The sequence below is a fragment of the Thermobia domestica genome, chromosome 17 (assembly GCF_964235325.1).
Source record: "Thermobia domestica chromosome 17, izTheDome1.hap1.1, whole genome shotgun sequence".
NCBI classification, from domain to species: Eukaryota; Metazoa; Arthropoda; class Insecta; order Zygentoma; family Lepismatidae; genus Thermobia; species Thermobia domestica.
Genome location: NC_137470.1, coordinates 126,302,677 through 126,327,147, shown reverse-complemented (window position 1 = coordinate 126,327,147; position 24,471 = coordinate 126,302,677). Strand labels below are relative to the sequence as shown.

The window sequence follows — 24,471 nt, the reverse complement described above, 5'->3', positions numbered from 1 at the left end:
AGACAACTTCGAGACACTCGAACTGTTCGAGAATCTCGAATTGTTTGAAAGCAGAAACTACAGAAATATATCAATATGATCGCATTTGTCGAGTCGCTTGAATATTTAGAAAAGTTCGGGATTATCTGAGTGTTCGAAAGAAACGATGTATTCGAGGTTATCATAGTTGTATATAATATGTATTACATATATGTATTAAAAGTTCTCTCCTTAGCAATATAGTGAAGGAAAAGTTTTTTTCCCCACAGATCTGTACAAGGTTTAAGCAGTCTGTCAGAAGAGAGAAAGAGGAAGAGAAAACATGCTTCACCCGAATGGAATTGGAATCCAAGACAACATTAGTCTACTAATAGTCACTTTGCCGATTGCGCCAATAACGGGGCAGGCAGAAAAATAATTCGATGTCGAATATGATTTCAACAAATACAACTTTGCAATAACTTATCAGATGAAAAAAGTTGTTTGACTAGTTTGGCTGCAAGAAGAAATCATTGGAGAGGTGAAGGAACCGAACTGTTCATCAGTACTTTTGATAATACCCGAAACTTCGATAATACTCGAAATGTCGATAATACCCGAAATTTCGATAATACTCGAAATGTTGATAATACCCGAAACTTCGATAATACTCGAAATGTCGATAATACTCGAAATGTCGATAATACCCGAAACTTCGATAATACTCGAAATGTCGATAATACTCGAAATGTCGATAATACCCGAAATGTTGATAATACCCAAAACTTCGATAATACTCAAAATTTCGATAATACCCGAAGCTTCGATAATAATAGAAATTTCGATAATTTCAAATACTCGAATGGTTTCGAGTAACCGATGTCAACTCGATAAATTTTCACTCCCGAAGTTCGATAGGTCTTCAGCCTTATCGAACACTCCTACATCGAGATCGGTCAGGTGGTTCAAGAGTTACTAAGTTTTATTCATTTTCATATATTTTCCATCCTTCCTTCTCCCTCCCCTAAGATCTACCGTCAAAGTGAAATGATAAAAAACGTCCCAGGTTCAAACCTCATCTATGTTGAAAATTTGATTGAGATCGAGCGGGTGGTTCAAGAATTAACTCACGAACCTAGCCCCACTTTTATTTTTATATATATTGATTTAAGTATATCTTCCTCTCCCCCTCCCCTACATTGCTTCGTCGAATTGAAATGATAAAAAGCATTCCAGGCACAAACCTAATCTACATTGAAAATTTGATCAAGATCAGTCGGGTGGCTCAAGTGTTATTAAGTTTTATTTATGATTTTATAATTAACCCTCCCCTCCCCTAAGACCTACTGTCAAAGTAAATAGCTATAAACTCTCCCAGGCTAGAACTGCATCTACGTCAAAAATTTGGTCCAGATCTGTCGGGTGGTTCAAGAGACTAAGAGTCACATAGTCACTTTCAATTTTATAATTTAGATTAAGAAGAGGAATTTATTGGTGCATTTGCTAAAAAGGAACTGTATCATGAGGGACGTTTTAGAGGGCACGGTGGCAGGAAAGAAAGGGAGGGGACGAAGGAGACTACATTTAACGTACAATATCGAAACAGAGAAATCGTCCGTGAAGACGAAGAGGTTAATGGAACGCCGTGAAGCATGGAATTTTCTCAGTTGCAGCAAGTGACCTGCCCATAATGGCTGAATACCTATGATGATGATAATGATTCATTTCTATAACTTCAGGGACTTATGTGGTACTCTATTCTGGGCAGTACATTTGTGTTATCTTTACATCATTTAGCAAATATACTTAAAAAGTTCTTTCTTAATAATTGCTCTCGTTGCCCATACACGTCGCATCCTTTGGTTCTTATGTAAGATTTTGTAACATGAGACGATGGAAATGTTTAACTATCCCTTAAATTCATGGACAATCAGTTGATGATCGGATCTCACAAATGCACTGACCTGGACAAGCTTCTTCTTATTGCGATTCACAGACGGATGATCAGAACGGGGATCATCTTGCATGAACATTCTTCTAGTTTAGAAACACGGAAATCACTGAAAGTCGTTGTGTAGTGTAACTCATAGGTGCATCACCAACTGCTACTTTCAACAATGCGTACATATCGGCAACCGGTTTTCCAATTGTAAATCGAAATTCACCACATATTTGCTGTTCATTTCAACGAACCATTTCACAATTCCATACGGACCACACAACATCTAAATCAATCACGTCTCTTCTTCTTTTTCTTCTTTGAAACGCCACAAATGCAACGTAAACTATGTTGCCACTACCTTAAACAAGACTTATCGGCAATTTACAAAGGTAATTAAACGTCTATAATGTAAAAATTTGATTAGTAGAAAAATACAATTTGTAAGAAAAAAGTTATGTGTAATAGAAAGTAATAAAAAATCTACAAAATAAAGATTATGATAAGGTAAAAACAAAACGTGAAAAGTAAGTGTCACAATCAGGAAAAGAAAACTTCAAAATCAGGAGAGAAATTCAGAAAATCAAAGAGAGCTAAATACTCAGATAGACAAGGGTGAAAAGATAGGGAAAAGGGAGAAATGTATGATGAAAATAGGAAAAAAAGTGTAAAGGAAAGAAATAATTACTCAGTCTTGTATGAATGAGTAAATGAACAAATAAGATACGTGTAAGCATATGAAGAAAGCCCCACTTGACCCTCTTCCTCTATACAGCATTATGAGAATACGACATACACTCGACGTCTGTCACTGACGAACTTCCCAATCACGTCTCAGTTAACATTGCCTTGCCTCAGGTGAGTCGTAATTCTGTGATATCATTGCGAAATGTTATCACACGTACACTCATGTCCAAAATGATTGTCGCATATCTATAACTGTCTTCTTATAAGAATATAACTTGATAATGATTTTCCAGGGTACTTTTAATACTGATACTATGTATACAATCGGGAAATATATATTTGGGGTAAATTTCATGGGAAAAGAATTATAAATACGAAAATTAGAATGAGGAAAACAAAATGCTGCTAAATGGACAAGAAAGTTTTGTTTTCGTTTTATTGTTCTTATTTACTGCTCTTTTGACATGAAATTTGCCATATACATGTCTTTGCCGATTATACACATAAGAAATACCGATTATAAGAAATACCGGGCGAATCCGTTATCAAATTATATTCCTACAACAACATATGTATAGACATGCAACAATAATTTGCACATGAGTGTATCTGTGAGGGTTCTGAGAGCCCTTGTATAAGCACTGAACTGAATTAGTAGCCCTTGTATTTGGTTAAAGGAAAGTGGATAAACTATCCGAGATATCCTATAGAAATACCGTTTACCTTATTTCACAACCATTTTTTTTTTCTTGTAGCTGTCTGCGGAGGGTTTTCTAACCCATTTCAACTACATGTCCCCTGAGGAAAAATCATAGAAAACTTGGAATAAGTTAAAGCTCCGCTGGGCCCAAAGGAATCTTTCACCGTACTTGTAACAAGTATAAAGGAAGAAGATGAAACTGTCATTGACAATCTCTTAGTACATAAAATAAGACACTAAACCACTTAGAGGCAGAAGCTTCAAAACTATTTTCTGCTATAAGAACAAAACTTTCTCGCTTGGTTGATTTTTGCCAGAGAGGTACGGAAAAGCAATTGTAAGATGAAGTGTCCTAAACAGCTGTGCTACTATAGCACTCATTTATTTGCAATGAAATATCGTTTGGTAAAAATTATGAAAGGACCCTGTACTTTTCTAATAATAACAATAATAAATGCTTCCGTTAAAGTCTTCCATATGCGATACTTAGATTACGTATTTTTGAACAGAAATCATAATGATAAGAACCGGAAATCCTTATTAAGGCCTTAAATAAGGATTCCTACCAACCAATCTTTATTACTTCCATATCGTTTATATTTAAATGAAGCTTTCATTTGGCATTCATAAAAACATAAAGTTGTTACAGATGGTTAATTAATAAAATAGTTGGATAATTAAATTATTAGATGACTGGGTGATCCACAGTTGGATTTTTAATACACTCGTGCTCAAGAGTAAAGCAATACCATGATAAACTGACATAGGAATTAAGATAGGAATGCCGATGTGTGGAATTGACATGTGGGAGTGATACCCAAAGATTACACTGAAGATAATAATATAACGGAGAAACAGAAAAAATGAGGCTGTACGTTCCTACCATATGTGAGTTCAGAGTGTCAATTTCACATCAGTTCCGTTTGATACAGCCAGAAATGTTCACACAAACGACTGCAAAGATTACTTACCGTATTGTCATACTGCGGTTGACGCCAGCTAGGGGTTCCTATTGTGATGCATCTCAGTCTTGCATAAGAAGAAAGAAAAAAAACGTCCGAGGTTATTTAAGAGTCTTCATCCCGTCGAAATTAAAATACCGCTAATTTTACAGTAATTATGTGACATCTTCAAATAGATAAAAGAAAATTGCAATGAAATTTTTGAGTTTTACGTCCCACGACGGTTATGCCGGTTAGGCTAAAGGAGACGGTGATGATGAGAGATGAGTGAAATGAAGAAAGTGGGAGGAAACGGGAGAACCCCGAGAAAACCCACGCACACGGTGTTTGTCCACCACAAAGTTCACTTGGCGGGAGCAGGGTTTGAACCCGAGACCCCTAGCACCAGAGTTGAAAGCTCTACCACTGAGCCACTGCGGCCCCCACAAATAGATAAAAGATAATTGAAATATGAAACAAGAGCGCCCTAGACAATATTATTTTGCGTGAGGTACCGTTATCACAAGTCACCTGGTGGCTTTCCGTTTTCAGCTGTTTAGAAACGCGAAAATAAATGCCGATTATTTTAATTTCGCCGGGATGAAGACTCTTAAAATCCTGAGTGGTGGATTTCAGGATTGAATCTGGAAGTTGGGACCAAGAATCGGGGACCGTGATGGCTACTTTACACGTGTGATATCCTTTTGACCTGAAATCCTCCAGCCTAAACTCTGGATGACCTGAGACTTGTGTTAGTACAGGAGTCGGATGTATTACCATAGATACTGCTGCCTCGCTTCATCTGCAAAGTGGAAACATGGTGTACGTACAACCTGCATAGTCATTTGGACGATCAGATCCAATACTGTATATTTGTGGCAATGTCAAACGGAAACGATGTGAAATTGACAATATGAACCTACACAGGAAAGGTGCCTTAAAGTCGCCAATTTTTACGCTTATGTGTCATATGACCTTCAGCGTCATTCCTTGGTATCTCTCCTATACGTTTGATTTTCCTGATCGGTATCAGTCTCCTGTCTACATTTGTTTGTCATTTTCCCATTATACCTCTTACCTTAAGGACGCGAGTGTATTAAAAGTCCTTGTTTGGATCACCCTATCATCTAATAATTTAATTATCTATTTTATTAATTAAGCAACTTAAACAACTTCTCTTTTTGATGATTAGTGTAGGATAGAGTAGAGTAGGTTAAGGTAGATTGCAGTAGGGCTCATTTAGAATAGAGTGGGATGGAGGAGAATACGTAGATTGGGGAAAGTAAAGTAGAGCAGAAATAGAGGAAAGTAGATAGGGTAAAGTAGAGTAAGATAGGGTAGAGTAGAGTACGGTTAGGTTTTAAAGTAGGTAAAATCTGGATCCTATCTGTGAAACTTATTCCTTATACATTTCACCCAAACTTCGTTGACATATCCTTTACCAGCGCCGAATTTTTAAACGATTTTACAATTACCACTGGGAACTTGTGCGCGGTAGTCATTAAAAACTACTTTTGCATCTAATTGAGTTGAAAGCAGAGTGAAACTTGGGCTAGCACGTTATTATGGGGGTGCGTCCGTAGGAAGCAGGCAAGTTAGCGAAGATGAGTTAGGCGCGTTTACAAAGATTTATTTCTAACGTTGATTTTTACATATGTGGAGATACTTGCATTATGTGTATTCTTGGTTTCTTCTTATATAGCGGGAGAGGGTAACGTGGTATATTGTTGGTTTCCTACATGTCATGTTAGTACTCTTTTGTAATAAGGTACCGTATCAGTTTTACACAAAACACAGATGTGGAATCTCTATGTTAGAATAGTCTACACCAGCGTTGTAATATGGTCCCGCGTAGCGTAGTCGCTAACGCTCTTGCCTTCAGTAGGAGCGGTCCTGGGTTCGATTCCCGGTGGGGGAACTTGGTCGAAAAAGTGTAAAACGCATTTTCAGGCCAGCCACCCTAAATGAGGTTTTCCTGGGTTTTCCTCATTCACACCAGACAAATGCCGGGGTGGTACCTAACTTATATGTCCCATCCTTTCTTCCCTCCCTTTCTCCGGATAGTGTGCTCGCTGAGGGACGTCATTCCTCAAAACGTGTCGGTCTAAATGGCCTTAGGTGCCGAGAGCCCAGAAATCTAAATCCTAAATCTTACCAGCGTTGTAAAGTGTTACAAAATCTTGGCTACGCACTTTGCTGTAGAAGTCAATATTCTGGCACATGTACTTTGGAAGTTTCTAATATTTTAGCTTGAAATAAACATTTCATTTGTCCAAACAACTTTCACATTATTGTTTAATTTAATTACAACTGAAAGTAAGAGAACAGAGCTTCTGAAGAACAAAACTTATCTAAAATTGTAATTCTTGCGTAGAACAATTAGAGAAATAAAGAATTTTTCTCTTTTTCGCTTGTAGCAAAATAATTGTAGCATTCAACAAAATAACGCTGTATGTTATATTTCAGTGGATTCGAGAAGAACGGAAAAAAATTGTAGTATGATCCTGGATTACAACGTTGTTCAGCTCAGAGACTTGTTTGCCAACATAGTAGTTCCCTCACTTAGGAAGTAGAGAAACAAGATTTTCAGTATATGCCAGTCATGTTCCGTACGTAACTTGATCCCAATGGTAACTTTGCATATTTCAAAATGTGCCATACAGCGTTATTCGGTAGAATCCGTCAATTATGACAGAAGTAATAATTAGATTCAACATCTTTCGTATAGTGTATAAATTTTGGTCTCTAATAAAGGATCACAAATTACGCACTCAAATTCCTGGTTTATAAAAATCAGCTTCGAATTGTTATTAGTTTACTTAATATTATTTAGTAAATATTACTTGGATCAATAACACAAAGAGCGAAGAAATGTTTGACTGGACAGGGACTGGAACCCGGGATCTTCGGCATACTGTGCCGATGCGTTAACCACTACTCTACGCAGTCCGCTCCCAGGAGTGGAAGAGCACCGAAGAGTGTACGGTTGGTCTGACAGCGGATTTGGTAGCGTAATGGTTAACGCATCGACACGATACGCTGAAGATCCCGAGTTCGAGTCCCACTCCAGTCATGGAGTTTTGAATATTTGTGTATTATTGAATTCGCACCCACAGAGTACCCGGTATGTAAAATAAGTTTAAGTCGTTTGTTTTCTCCTTTCATTAATATAATTACTTGGATTAGTTGGATCACTTTTTATATTATTCATTATATTTTAGTTATTTATTAAAATTGGAAAAAAAAAGTGTGGGTAGGCTTATCAAAGAATCTTAACTTGCCCTGGAATCGAACCAAAGATGAATATTCTATCACTAAATCACCATTCTGCCCAGTAACTTAGAAAATATTTCTGTTTGATTCAACTATGAAATTTTAATCCTTCGAAAACGAATGTGGCACATAAATGCAGACCCGATTGTTTCGTACTGGGCGAATGTGGTATATGAACACGTCCTTTTAATGTAGAGGACATATGTAGCTTGCATTTAATTTGTCAAATAAGTCATTCAATACCAAATAATAGGCTTAGATAACATTTAGGACGTCCATTTTGTTGTGTCATTGAAGAAAGACTAATAGCCATTCCTAAAAGAACTACTTGGAGACGGACGTGACATATAAACACAGTCGATCATTCTATTGTAAACGGTATTGCTTATGAACACGCCACCTGGAATGAGATGGCAGATGTGGTTTGTAAGCCAAGTTTGTGTTTAATTTGACAAGTAAGACATTCAATACTCAATCATAGTCTTATATAACTTTTAGGGCGTCCATTTTTGTTTTGTCAAGGAAGATACAGTGATAACCGTTTCTAAAGGGTTAAAAAGAACACTAAAGAAGCTTGGGATGAAATGAAACAATTAAAGAATGAAAAGGAACTTCGTGAATATGAATCAAGGTAAAGAGTTAGAATAGAACAATACTTGATAAAGAAAAGTGTGACTGAGGAAGTTTTGAACAAGGGTTTTCTGTCCATAACTTGATGAACTATTAATTTAAAAGTAAGAAGATTCCACACATGAAATATGTACTCTCAATAGAAAATAAAAATGATTTAAGGTATTTCAGAGGATATGTTCGGTGGAGAACATGAGTCACTTTTAAATGTTACTGTAAGATCAGAAAAGCGTGGCCTTTTAATTGGTCAACACATTCTTCAGATTTGATGTGTTAGAACATGCAAGAAGAACATAAATTCTAAAACATATACATAAATTATGTCAAGTATATTAGTATTTTTACAGAAGTTAACTACTCAATAAAGTAGATACAATATGTTTTGAACTGGCGCAGAAAACCCGGGTTCGATTTTTTGGTGGGAGCTGATGTGATTCGGATCCTATGTTAAGCTGTAGGTCCACTTCTCATATAGTCTCTGTGCCGAACGGAACACTTAACTCTAATAAACATCAGCAATATATTTTTCACATAGTGAATTCTCATTTTACTCTTCTGACACATTTGAGTTTTGAAAAAGGAAATCCTCAAAAAGTTCAGAATCAGTTATAAAAATCCTTACTTGTTTTAGGAAGAGAATTTTAAATGAAAATCATAAGTTTATTGCTACATTAATATTTTGTCATGAAAGTAACAGTATGCACGCCTGTATTAAAAATTTTAATTATCTAAGGAACGTTTGCTAATTTTAGTATATATATATATATATATATATATATATATATATATATATATATATATATATATATATATATATATATATATATATATTCTTGTTATGAACCGAATCGATAGTACATAGAATTGATCAAGAAAGCCGTGGCTTCTTTAACACCAACGAGCGGAAGTTAGAATCGAACCAGGGACTACCAAATATAAAACCATCACGTCATTCTCGCATGATCACACATTAAAAACTGTTGATCAATATTCACATTAGGAAAAAACTGATTCATATATATATACTGGACCATAGAGAAAAGTCTGCTAGACAAAGATGGGTGGAGTTTCCTAGCCCGAGTTCCCGCCCTTTCCGACAACTTTGGATCAATAGCTGTGGCCAGAAGAAGGGCGTGGTCGGTTGACGAAGGGAACGCCAGCAAGGACGGACCACCAAGCGGCGGTTTTGATTAGGGAACGTTGGATATAAAAAGGATCTAAAAATAACATTGACCGCGCATTTGACGTAGCAACCTTTAACTAAGCTTTCACTGATGATGATGAGTTTTGGCGGTTACGAAAGCGGACAGCATCGGGATAGGACTGGGCATCTGTATAAGTAAGGTATGATCCCCCCCCCTCATGTTCCTCTGTGTTGACAGTGTATTATTCAAGATTATATTGTTTGATTATGAACAATCATAAAGTCTTACATTTTGCGGTTAAGGTTTCTTATCATTATATCTCTTATTACACATAATAATACAATTCAGTTACCACAGAGATTTACCTTGCCAGCCTTGATAGGAAACTATATAGGGTAAATGAAATAAAACGTGAATGTCTACTAACGGCGTGTAAAATGAGAAATAAGGAATACCAACCAACAAGCTTAGACAGTACCGGCGGAATCATTGTAATCAACTATAAAAATGTCAAGAAATTGAGCGAATTTAAAAATGTAGGGATACTGCTAACGAAGGAAAATGAGGCCATGTGAAGTAAATTAACCCCTTAAATCCCAGCCGTGTAGATAGAGTGCAGAACCTCATGACCATGCTAAACGAAGAGCATTAGGCAACAAATAGTTCAAACAAATCATGAACCACATTGGTTGCTAATATCATAATTGTTTTAAAACTATTGCAATTAGCATTTGGATCTCCTGTAGTCTAGTGGTTACAATGTTGGACTCATTGGTACATAATTTGACGAACTATAACCCTCCTCTCCCTCCATATTCTAGAACAAAAAAACACGCGCTCATAAATAGTAGGGATTCGAACTCTCAGCAACAGATGGCATAACGATCGTACTTTGCTCATCGCTTGCAAGAGTCACGTGTTCTAATGATGTGACAGCAACACGTAGACTTTGGTCCTCCTCGACCAGAATCATTCGAACATTTTCATGGTTATTACTATGCAAGAATATTTCCTCTTTAGCCATTAGAACCAGCTACATACAGGCTGTACGTAATGGTAGAGAAGAATGCCGGCTCGACTACGTAAGGGGCGTACATGTGGAAGTCAAGCGGTTAATCTACATTTTGATGGCCACGACAGACACCACTGGATCGCTACGTGAATTATTATATTTTCAAAATACTCGTTGCACGGACACGTTGATTGGTTGGATTTGGACGTGGCATACCTTTTAACAGTAATGGTATGTGAGACGTGGATCTACAGCTCAACGTTAAATCTGAACCATTGAACTCAGTTCTCCTGCGCTGAAGGTGCGTACGCTAACCATATAATCACAATGGAGCTCTGGACGAACGCGTAAATATAATTGATTTTGTAACAACTTTTTGCAGTGAATGTTCGCTGTACACCGCTCTATTCCAACCAAGGGTCCGCGGTGGCTCAATGGTAGAGTATTCACCTCTAGTGCCTGGGCTCTCCCGTTCCTCCCACTTTATTCATTTCATCATTTCATTCATTTCTGATAATCATCGTCTCCTTTAGCCTAGCCGGCATAACCGTGATAAAACTGAAATATATCATTTCTTTTCATTTTCTATTCCAACCAAATGGTAAAGCAGGGACTGCAAGATGGAGGTAGTAGCGTGTAATCTTTGACACAGTAACTGTGTTAAGAGGCTTCATCCCGGCGAAATTAAAATACCGCTAATTTTACAGTAATTATGTGATATCTTCAAATAGATAAAAGATAATCGAAATGTGGAACAAGAGCGCCCTAGACAATATCATTTTACATGAGATACCGTTATCACGACTCACTTATCTTCTTTCGATTTCGTGCCATTTTAAAAATCAGTATTTATTTTCGCGTCTCTAAACGGCTGAAAACGGAAAGTTACTAGGTGAGTTGTGATAACGGTACCTCACGCAAAATAATATTGTCTAGGGCGCTCTTTTTCCATATTTCAATTATCTCTTATCTATTTGAAGATATCACATAATTACTGTAAAATTACCGGTATTTTAATTTCGCCGGAATGAAGCCTCTTAAGAGGCAGTGTTCATGGTGTTTGAAGGTGCTACTCCGAGTTTCTTTTATTAATGCTGTTAGCAAATGAAAGGTCTGTTTTGTTGGCACATTTGGTTTATTTTGTTAAAAGTAGAGAACAAGATGTATCTTGTAACCTGTTCCCCTGCTCGAGCCATACCCCTTTACCATATGACAACATCGGGTCAAATCTTAATTTCAAATGAGCTAAATAATTGATTACACACATTGTGTAACATTTAATTATCAGAATGTCAGAGGACTGAAACAAAATTAAGAGATTTATATATAGGTATCGCTGCAGCAAATTTTCAGAACATTATATTAATTGAAATTTGGCTGTGACAATATTTATAATAGTGAATTTATCGACAATAGATACAAGGTAGACCCAATCAAACGGGAGATGGTGTTCTTGTTGCAATATCAAATGAAATATATGCACCAAGGTTGATAATGAATATTGAAGATGCTGAAACAGTTTGTCTCAAATTAGTAATAGTTTACTACTACTTAATATCGATATATTTTCCACTCAATTTCGAAATTGATAAATATCATGAACTTTTAGCGAAGTCGAGATCATACAAATTATTCAATGTCATGATACGGTTATCGTTAGTGACTTCAATATTCCGTCATTTATAGATTTATCTTATAATCTTATGCAGGGTGAATCTGTCCATATCTCATTAACCAAGTTTTTTTCATCCCTATATAATTTAAAATCTCATAATTTCATAAAAAAAAGATTATGACAAAACTTTGAATTTAGTTTTATCTAATGTAAAGAGTTGTATTACAGTAAGTCATACCATATGTTCTTTCATAAAATAAGGTAAATATTCCTCTCTGTCTTTTCAATTTTATATTAAAAAGCAGGTTAAAAATATCAATTGCAGTCTGAATACTGTTTATAATTATGCAAAATCAGACTTTTATATAACTTATACAAGAGGGTTACACAAGGAAAACTGGAACAGACTAAATATAGGGTTATATAAGGATGTTAAAGAAGCTTGGAGTAGTTTCTATAATATTTTTAACAATATCATTGAGGCACATGTTCCAAATAAAACATTACATAAAACATTCATATCCGCGTTGGTTTACTACAGAAATAATTAGTAATGTAAGAGAAAAAAAATTACAGAAAACAAAAAGTGCATTCAGATTATGACTTGAACAAATTTAATAAATTGCGTAGAAAATTAAAAGATATTATGGATAAGGCTCATAAATCATGTGTTTTTTTTTCTAATTGAAAATATATTAATAAATACGAACCCGAAAAGCTTTTGGAATTTTATTAACAACAAAAAAGAAAATAAATCAGCAACTAGTCATATGAGCTACGGAAAACAATCACTAGATACCGACTTAAAAGGTCGTAAACAATTTCTGATATGGTGGCTCAGTGCTAGAGCGCTTACTTTGGTGCGTGGATTCTCTGATTCGATCCCCGACCAAGTAAGTTTGTGGTAGACAACATTGTGTCAGTGGGTTTCCCCGGGTGCTCCTGTTTCCTCCCATTTTCTCATTCCACCATTTTTCCATCATCATTCAATTGTCTTAATCATTGTCTCCCTTAGCCTAAAGGGCATGATTGTGGGATGTTAAGCTGAAAGATTTCACTGTCTAAAGGTGCTATCATGGAAAGTAATTTTGCATTTATATCCTTATATATAAAAATGAATGTTAGTATGTTTGTGACTCTTGAACCACCAGATCAATCTCCATTAAATTTGCCACATAGATGAGGTTCGGGAAGTGATGGTTTTCCTTATTTCATTTTGACAGTGCAACTAGGGAAGAGGGAGATATACGAAAAGATAAAAGAAATGACCGATATTGGTAACGAATGCATAGTTTTCGGGGTCGCTGAGATGAACAGTGACACTTCCGATGAGATTTAAATCCAAATTCAGCCTCCATTAGTACTTTATGTCCTAAATAGGACTATTGTTTCCGTGTGAAGAACGGGTATTCTTGTAGTATTAGAATAAATGTGAGGCATGATCCCAGTTAAATATCAATTTGCTCCTTTCAAATCTTATTCTTGACCTATTCAGCCCAAGTAATGGGCCTGACTAGAAAGTCTGAAAAGAAAATGCAATTTAAGCGTTATCATAATCAGATTTTCTTGCTGAAGATATCTAGGAATAGACATACAAGCACACATAAACAGAGAAACTCAGGCACAAAAGCATTTTCATCTTCAACGTCGAATGATATAAGCTCTCTGTTGGTTGCTTCAGTAAATAGTAGAACATACAATAACAATATCATCTGAAATATCTTTTCATAGCTTCACTCCCCTTTTTTATATTTAAAACAATGAAACGTTTTATTTGAATAGAATGAGCTCACGCATCGTCAGGAAGCAACCCACCCTCCAACGCTTTGCTTCACTTCTGAAATATAATTAATACTGAGAGTCCAAAATCAATAGTCATCCATATGTATAAACCGTTCTATTAAAACAAAGATTAATACAATATATATATATATATATATATATATATATATATATATATATATATATATATATATATATATAATACACATTTTAGTGTAGAGAAACGTAAACTTTTTTTCCCTCATTGTATGAAAAAAAGGAAGTTGCGGCTTTTTACACAATAGAGACGGAGAAAAGTAGTTAGCATGACAAACTCACTAGCTATTTCAAAGGCTTCGTTTGAATAAGAAATAAAACCAGCAAATTGATTGTAATGGTGTTGTACATCGTAAAACGTTGAATTAAATTTACTCGCATATTGGCATTATTTTATATTTGAGATACTTTGCTATTTTCCAGCTCTAACATGTCGCTATCTCAAAGAGACAGTATTCATGGTAATGTGAGAGAGATGTAAAGAAAAATTAAAAAAAAGCGTTATTCCTAATGGTAATTCCAATAATACAACAGTGGATATGCTTCAATAAATGAAACTACAATAATAAGAAACGAATTTAACACTATGCTCGACGTTTGAAATTTAGAACAATGGGAATAATGTGTGAGAATGAAGCAGTGCCTTACGGATGCTGGTAATGTCAATCGAATGACTTAGCGTAGGATAGGATAGGTGTCGATAACAAGCTTTTGATTTTGATTTACTTAATTACAAATTCGAAATAAAGTTCTTAAACCTACTTACACCAAGGGGTTACGTGTAACACCGCGCACCAAGGAAGAGTTAAAAAATTGTCGGCCACACAAATCATTATTTTCTATCCAAGGAAATTTAATATTCTTCTCTATTTTATGCCTTTCGTTGTTTTAGTTTAGAGTTAGTACAAAAATAGATAAAATATTACATTTTTTGGAATAGAAAATTAACGATTTGTGAGATGGACATTTTTAACCCTCCCTTGGTGTACAGTGTTACGCGTAACCCCTTGGTGTAGGATGATTCCAGTTTTAATATTATCACTCTGAAAACAGCAGGTCTTGTCCCTTAGGAGTACGACGCTTTACATCAGCTGAATCCTAGCGACTCCTAGTGTCAGAACCGTCTATTTTAATCTCAGGCACATTATGGTAACACGTCACACCAAGAAAAGGTATTTTATGTCCACCACGTTTTTAAAATTTTGGGTTATTTTCTAGAAATTGAAAGTATTGAATGACATAAAATAAAATTTATATTATTTTTGACACAAAACCTGAGTTATGAAATGATAGTAAAGAAGCATCTATAAAAATTCTTATCCTTATAAAATTGTGGACAATTTTTAGCCCACCTTGGTGTTCGTAGGGTTGCTGTTCTAGTTCCAAATAGTACAAAATTTTCCGCCAATTGAAACTGAATTACGGGGGCACGGTGGCTCAGTGGTAGAATGCTTACCCCTTGTGCATGGGGTCCCTGGGTGGATCCCCGGTCAAGTAAGTTTGTGGTGGATAACATCGTGTCCGTGAGTTATCACAGGGTACTCTTGTTTTCTCCCACTTTCGCATTCCACCAATTCTTCCATCTTCATTCACTTGCTTTAATCACCATCTCCCTTAGCCTAAATAGCATAATCGTGGAACGTTAAACCGAAAGATTTTATTTCTTTTCATTTACCCACGAAACCAAGTTAATGCCTTCCGGGAATGCTTGTTTCTCCCCCCCCCCAAAGAAAAATGTTTATTGTTGAAAGTTTGAGTAAACTATATTGTCTAATGCCACAGCTGTTTGTCCTTTAGTAAATCTAATGTCTTATTCCAAAATGATAGATGTAAAGTATTCACTTTGAGCCTCTTTTACACTTACAGCTACCACGGTATACACATTCGTTTCTTCTGTTTTCACCATTGCCGTGTTTAACTATTTTATTGTCCCTATTGCCATTTACATTGGTATTCTCATCCCTGCAGTTCGTCGACGGTGAATTTGGACGACGACGTTATATTAACTACACATGACAGTTACATATGGATTTGCAAACGTCTTACATCGTACATATAAAATGTATGATACTATCAATCTCATACTCAAATATGTTTGGAAAGGAAAGGTAAATGCCGTTTCACACGGGCAGGAAAGTCTGCTGCGGACTTGTGCGGGCCTTAAATACATGATTTGTTCTTATCAGTCATGCCACAGTAGTTGCGGAGCCGCGCAACTTTGCTGCAGATCCACGACGGGTAAAAATTGAAGCAAACTGAAAGATTAAAAGGCATACTCGTAGGACGTTAAAATGAAAGCTTTCATTGTTTAAAAAAATCTGTCATTAATGCCATGCTTATCATATTAGTTGTAAGTTTGCAAACAGATTCATTAAGTTAACCCTTGCTTTATTAAGGATTAATCTGTTCGATCATTTACAAAGGGAGGGAAATTGCTTAGTCCATACATATTTTTCAGGACACACTCAATAAATTTAACTTTCTGTGGAAATGTCTCTTGTTTTCTAGTAATGTCTTTAATTAGCGTCAAATACTATATAAAATCATTACAGCGATGTGCAAGAGCTGAAGTGGATAACCTTTAATTTTACTGAAAAGAAAACTTTACGCTTTTCCTAATAAACTAACATAACCTTTATTTTCTAACCTTTCCTAACTACAGTATTCTTTCAATACTTTTGCTTTTAGTTTTGATACTGATTTTAGGTGTTTCCACAAGATACACAATGCTTTTCTAGTCTGTGTATGTAATCCGATATATATAATATCAATAACTTGTCAACTTAGAAAGAGCTTGAATTATGAAACTTACTACCCAACAAGGTTCTTATAATAATCATAAGTTTCAAATAAGCTTGAATAAAATTTTTCAAGGTAGCAGACTTATCATAACAATGTGTTAAGGAATTCAAGATGTTTGAAATACCCCTGCCAAGTTGCCAAGCTTTCCGACACTTTTATTATCCTAAGCAGAGTATTGTGGCGGCCACAGTACAATTTTGGAAACTTGTGTAACATTTCATTTTGGGAGTGTTCTATTTTCAATGAGTAGTTTTATTTAGTACTAGCGTCAGTTACCCGCCTTGCTGGATCAAAATAAGAAAAAATAAGAATATGTTTCATCAGTCAGTCACTTCTTGTTATTACTGAAGCGCTCTCTACTATTGTGGACAGAATTTCAATTTAAACGGCATCAGAAGTGTCACTGTTCATCTCAGCAACCTGGAAATCTATGAATTCGACATTAATATCGGTCATTTTCGATCTTTTATATATAATATGTATCCCCTTTTCCCTTCTACTAATTTGCATCGTCAAAGTGAAAGGATAAAAATCATCCCATGTCCGAACTTCATCTATGTTGTTAAAATTTGACCGAGATCGGTCGGGTGGTGCAAAAGTTATTAAGTCACATACATAGTCACTTTCATTTTTAAATATATATAGATTAAAATACGTTTACTAAATTGTTAGAACCAAACATACATTCAAAGAACAAGAACCTCTATGTTACTTACAAGATATTAAACATTGGAATGTTGCAAATTAGGAAACAAAATATTTTGACCGTCACTGTAGTAAACTAGTTCTTGACACCAATATCAGAAATAGCACTTTTGAAATGTTCATTCAGGTGTAGTTTTGGAGATCAGTGAGAAAAAATGTTTCGTAAAACCTTATTTCAACAAGTAAGAAAATAGGACATGTCATACCAAGCGAGATAGTCTCACAACTCCATCAATATATCCTGTCAATAATAACTATAAAAACAAAATAAATAAACAAATAAAAATAAAGATCAGTAACAAGTAGGTATTTAACTTTAATCATCTTAAGAAAAAGTTATGAGGTCACACGTATCTAACTCTCCAGGTAAAATTATTAAAGAGAAAAAATCAGCCTGACGTAGTCAGAATATCTGGCTTGGCATTGCGAGGGCCAAAGAATTACTTGATACTTGACAAATCGAACTTACCCTAAGAAATTGTATGCAGCACTCTGCAATAGTATGAAATTACTACAAAGTTATTACAACTACAAATTCATTGAACTATTTAAATTATTGTTAAATCATTTTGAGTTTTTTCTAAATCTCATTTAATTCATTAATTCAGGCTCAAAGAGCATTTGATTATGATTGTACATTGTCAGACAAGTATTTGTAAAATCATTACATTCATTTCATCATTGTAAAATTAGCCAATGAACGAAAAATTATTATCCCTTATACCATCACATCACATTCCTCTGTAACTTAAAAAAAAGAAACTTGAAACAAAAAAACTAGTTACCATCCAACAAGATCCTCGACATAATCAAAAAACGTGTTGGTGAAGTAATAACAGATTGAAGAACTTAACAGCTTGTAAAGGATTTGACCATATTAAAATAAATAAATAAAATCTTGAAGTTTTACGTCCCACGTATATGCTGGCTACGCTAAAGGAGCCGGTGATGATGAGAAATGAATGAAATGGTGGAATGAAGAAAGTGGGAGGAAATGTGAGAACCCCGAGAAAACCCACGTACACGTTGTTTGTCCACCACAAGACTCACTTGGTGCGAGCTGGGATCGAACTAAGGATCTCATGCACCAGAGGTGAACGATCTCCACTGAGCCATCGCGGTCCCTATCACTAATTGGCGTTTGGATTTCTACGGTGAATCGCTCAAGCACCGCTCTGTTACAATACCGGTAGATCTGATCTTGAAGATATAAAATAGTAAAGTGTTTTTCATGGGCTATATTACGATGAATTTCAATTTAATTATCATATGTAATTATTTGCTTGTTGAATTACAAATACTTTTCAATGAAAAATAGGATGAAATTTGAGTTGAGTTGAGTTGACTTTGAGTGTAACGTCCCGTTCAGCAGCGAGGCTATATGAGACGTGGACCTACTGATTAACGTGGAATCCGAACCACATGAGCTCCCGCCGGGAATCGATGAAATTTGAAAGTTTCAAATCAAAGTAGACCATCGTAAAAAAAAAAAGTGTAAAATTCAACTATGTCTCGAAAGCCAAGTAGTAATTCCTATTGCTTTTGTTACAATTACAAACATCAACATTCAAAAGTGCCTGAAGTTCTTTCTTCACTTAGATATAGTCATCTCACGTAAGTGAATACAAACAAATGAAAAAAAGAAAAATGGAGTGAGAAGATGCTGTCTACAATGACAGAACAGAGTGAGTCGATGAGTCATAATGAGTCAGTGGGTCACATCGGGTTGACCCACTGATCCACTCCATCTTTACTTAGAATAGGCTTTAATTAACAAAATAGTTACTAAGGGACAAAATTCTGATCATCATCAACGTCTCCTTAGCCTACCCGACATAAGCATTGAATGTAAAACTTAGAGATTTCATTTTCTGATCATGAAGTTTGGATCAGCTTACTAGTGTTATCTGCCAAACTTTTCATGATAGCACAATTGAAATGAAAAGTTTCTTTTGTGGCGAATGAACGAACAGCCACATTTTGCCATGGCGGTTTTGACGTTTCACTGTAGAGCTTTAAACCCGTAAAGCCTCAGATCTAGAAAAGGATGTTAAACTGCAAACATATATATATATATATATATATATAATATATATGTAGGGTGTCTCAGGAGGAAGGGACAATATTTTGTTAAATTTTAGTATGAGTAATTCTAAGCAAAAAGGTTCATATGGAACATAGGTCCTAATCTCAACGGTTTGAGAGATATAGGTTGTGAACCATTTTTTACTTCATATTGCGTATTGCTCACTCTGTAGTCACTCTGTAGTTATAGCGGATTTGAAAGTTGATGGAATGACATTTCCAACGATATGCAATATGTGGTAGTGGTATCTTTGGAAGAGTAGTTATTAAGAGATATTTGGAATCAGTGTTGCCATCCAATGTCTTTAAATAACCTTAACATTCTTAAATTTCCGTCAATAGTTTCCCTTCCAAAGAAAACACTGCCACATACTGCATACCGTTGGAAAGGTAATTCTATCACCTTTCAAATCCGCAATGTCTTACCTCTGTAACATATTTACAAACTTAACAATACGTAAGAAAGTCAAAAATGGTTCACAACCTGTAGCTCTCAAACAGTTGAGATTGGGAACTATGATCATATGAACTTTTTAGCTTAGAATCACTCATACTACTATTTCCCGAAATATTGTCCCTTCCTCCTGGTACACCCTATATATATATATATATATATATATATATATATATATATATATATATATATATATATATATATATATATATATATATATATATATATATGGTTTTCATACAAATTGCCTTAGTGGTAAAGGAGTTATCTATGAAGCGCAAATTTGTGAGTTTGTAACGTACTTGCGCACACGTTCTTTTAAATAGACAAACGTCTTGTCCGCAAGTTCTTCGGACATTGTTTTTTTAAATTTACCAGTAATTAATTATTTTTTTTTGTATATTTCAGTGAATTAAAACAGCATTACTGTGGACCATTAAACTGTTTCTTTATGAAATAGAAATTTATTGTAATTAAAATTAAAGTAATTTAAACATAAATAAAGATGATTTAAAAATACAGTTCTGAGAATTGTGTTATGACAGATATAACGTGCCAAATCCATCCAGGAGGCAATTTTTGTAGGCAATTCGTGCTGAAGGTGGCTATGTAGCCTAGTTATATGAAGAAAAAAACAGTAAAAGAGATAGCTTTTCTTTGGTTATAAATGGGAATTCAAAAGAAAGTAGAGAAAAGAAAAAATATTTGAAGGAAAGATATTGCGTAAGAGTAACGTCATAGATGAAGGTCATCAAGGGAGCTGGGGAAGACCCAGCAGGAGGGAAATGTTTTCGAAGACTGTAACCCAGAATGCAATCGATGGAAGACATGGTATCTTCATCGAATTGGCGAACAGAAGAAAAAATCTTCCTAACTACACAACTACATACGAAAAGAGACACAAAGAAGCTGAAAAAAGAGAAAAGTAGAGAATCAGCAAATGAGAGGAGAAGAGAGAACGAGAGATAAGAAACAAGAAAAAGAAAGATAGAGAGAAGAAGAGAAATAGGGTGCAAGAAGTAGAGAAAAGAAGAGGAGGACTGCGAGATAGAGAAAGGAAAAATAGCGCCAGAGAAAATGACACAGAAACAGAAAGATAAAGACAGATAGACATAAAGAGGCAAAACGAAAGGAGGAGAATAAGAATAAGCAAGAAAAAAATGAATTGAAATAGAGAAAGATAAATGAAGAAAAAGAGTAAGCAAAGAAAGGATATAGATAGCGACTAAATAAGATAGAGAGATTTTGATAGAAGAAAAGAAAAGGAAACAGGGAAATGTGTGAGAGGGGATGAATATTGTCCCTTTCTCTCACTTTCTGTGTGTGTGAAGTTGTCTGAGTGGGTGGATGTGTAAGAAATAGAGATAGAGAGATGTTAATGTCAAAAAGTAGAGAAAAACAATGCTTATCTCCTGAGTCAGAACTTTTCTCTTCACCAAACTTACCGGAAGATCTCATGACTCCCGATTTCCTTTGTCCTTTCCAAGTCCACTATATTTCTAGGGATAACGATGTGTCAGCACTTTATAGAGACAAACTTAATCAATTTGTTGTAAATAGAAGAACTTTATTCTAAACTTCACTTCTGTTCCCATTGCAAGAGTCTCATAGCTTATAATTAATAGAGCAAGGTTTGGGAGAGAAAAAGGTCACGCCGTAACTTAAAACTATCGCAACAATATAGATAAGTAAGGAACACAGTAGAAAATTTCGTACCAGTGAATATGCGCGTTCTCTTATTACATGAATCGGAACAGATGACATGAGTAGTTGCAGATGTAAAAGAAGTTTAATGCTAAAATTTAAGAAACCAACATCTTTCTAAATAAGCAATCTATAAATTATTCACTCCTCGCAGAGATATCACTTAAAGATTCAACGAATCTTGACCCCAGTATGTACACGAGACATCCCTATTTTACCAATGTTCGTTCCTTGGACATCCTGTGGAAATCCAAATGTCTGCTAAGTCCCGGAAACAGGATTTCCTGCGCAATATCTGTTCAACGGTGATCTTTCTTTCTTTCTTTCTTTCTTTCTTTTTCTTTTTTTTTTTTGGATAATTACAGAACTGTGCAGATAGGGTTGTCAGCGCTGTTGCTCAATTCTTAGCAAGATGCTAAGTGAGGAAGCGGGCTGACACACCCTAAACTAAAACTTACAACTGAGTTTGGGATCTAATTGCCTAATTCGCAAATGAAACGGTCTTAACAAATAGAAGCAAACAAATAATGGTAGAAGATAAAAGAGGGAGAGTGAAAGGTAATTAATTTAAAGGAAGGGAATCAAACACGATACCATTATATTCGTGAATTCTTCTATGTTTTCTCTCAGTGGCTCTGTGTCCTGTTCCTGAATTTTCTGTCTTAGGAGGCTCTGGTTAGGCAGATGGCTCGTGTGGAAAGAAGCGGTCGTTACGGAATCTTGAAGGCTTTGGGTCTGCATGAATTACATTCAATTAGGGGTAACGCCATAAGACGACGAATTGATCAATCAGTTTTGAATTTCTAGGTTCATCTCCATAATCACTTTCAGAATCTGTTTCTGCCATGAGGAACTTGGTGGCAACTTACCTTGGTGCTTCTATCTAGGGCCTTGGACTTCTCTTTCACTTCAAGTTCCATGTTCTCAGTCACCTTTGCACTCTTAATCATCTCCTCAACCAACATTGCCTCTCGGTATTTATTAACCCGGAAATCCAACGTAACGTTTACAAATAGATTAAAGTCAATGTGCAATGAGGAAAAAAATACTCGCGCAAGTTAGAAATTAGATGAAAGAAAGCTTGTCTTTTGTTCTTTCCAATTCAGTTACATAAATAATTACGTAAAGAGTTTTACATAATGTGTCTGGATTCTTTTATATCTGAGCGTCTGGCTGCTAACAGGGTGTATCAAAAGTAATGCTCTGACCCGTGATAATCTGTCTTTTACAGTACGACTTTCGGACATCGAAATATCACGTCGCGACAGACACATCCCATTGAAATTCAACTGGAGTCTCATGTATATTTCTATTATTTTTAAACTTTCTACAGCGAGCTTAAATGTCCGGGACAGATATGTGACTTACAACTCCCCATGATGAACATGTTATGTTATGTGGAAAATATCAACAAGTCACTGTATGTTTCCAATTACAGCCCCAAAGAACTAAATTGCATTGCCATGAAGCTGGGAAAAAGTTTTCCTTTTAGTTACCCACTTTTGTTATTTTTGGCTTTGCAGATCGGAGCTAAATTCTCGTCTAAATCAATTCATTGCTTGGTTAACAAATAAAATTATGTGGCTCTACCAGAAATCTAGTGTAGAGCAATACTTACCAAAAAAACACAGTTTTAGCTCGGCAGGGTTGCCCATTTAGCCACGGCTAGTTTGTATCTTACTTCTTCCTACTAGTTTAAAAAAAATACCAGAGAATCTCTCTTGATGTATGTGTCAAATGCAATTACACTAGTTTTGGGAACGTATTTTGTTTAGATTTTTTAGGATTTACTCTTTAGAATAAAACGATACTATTTACAGATAAGGAAAGTATCAAGAGCGATTTTGATTTACTTGAATTTGAGTTAGCATCCCTTTCAGCAGCGAAGCTGTATCAGACGTGGACCTACAGCTTAATGTGGGATCCGAACTGTGGCGGATCTAGCTCAGAGCCAGGGGTCTAGGCCCCCCAGTTTTTTGAGAGACAAAAATAATTGAAGCTATTATCTATATAATTTTTGAAAGTTTATAGTAAGCGTTGCCTTTTATTCTTTATTGGAAACTTGTTGAAACATTAATAGTTTCAGTTGCAGTTTTCCTGTTATGCAATGTGTAAAACAATATTTGAGGTCCACAATGTTAACGTCCAATCTAGCCATAATATCCATTGGGAGAGAGTTGGAAACTTCTGCAGGAAAAATTGTACATCAATTTTCAAACACAGGCAATTGACAAATTAGTTCTTGAATGGACCACGATAATGTGTTATGTTACTGTTGGCTGGTAGTAAAATATAAGAAAATGAAGACAAAAAGCAACAAAGATGTGTGCTTTCTCTTATTTTGTTCAAGAAGCAAAAATTGTTACAATTTATTTCAAAATTTTGCTCATGATATACCTATCATAGTTCGGGTTCTGGCAGGCCCCCAGTTTTTACCTTCTAGATTCGCCACTGGATCCGAACCACATGAGCTCCCGCAGCGAATCGAATTCTGGTCTCATAGAGCAACTGTCTGTCTGCATGTTCATTTGTTGACAGGTTTCATAGCGAAACTGGTAAACGATGCCCTAGAAATTTCTTGTCTTATATGACCTCAAATAGCACAAATATACTAATTCTGGTTTCAGTGTTAATCCCGAGAGGACAAAATTGGTAAGAAATCGAGATAAATAGATTCTGATATAAACTGAATGTTTCAAGAATAGAGTCCACCTCCGCCCTTATTTTCCTAGAGACAAAATTTCTTGTGTAGGCTGCAGGTCACTACTTCGTATTTCAAGTAGCTTCAATTACAATATTGTACTGGATTAGCAATACATAAAATTCTGGAAAAACATTATTTAAGTCACGGTAATTACGGATCCGAACCTTAAAAAAATAGTCTTCGTTGATTCCAGGGCCTGGTGGCCCCGCGTAGTGTAGCCTTCGTTGCGAGCGGTCCCGGTTCGATTCCCCGTGGGGGCACTCGGTCGAAAAAGTGTAATACGCTTTTTCAGCCAGCCA

General features: G+C 35.6%; 1 protein-coding gene across 2 annotated transcripts in view; it reads right to left on the bottom strand.

Annotated features, from left to right (window-relative positions):
• Positions 1-24,471, bottom strand: part of Glut1 (Glucose transporter 1) — a 942,408-nt gene that overhangs the window by 449,248 nt on the left and 468,689 nt on the right. The window lies entirely within an intron of this gene.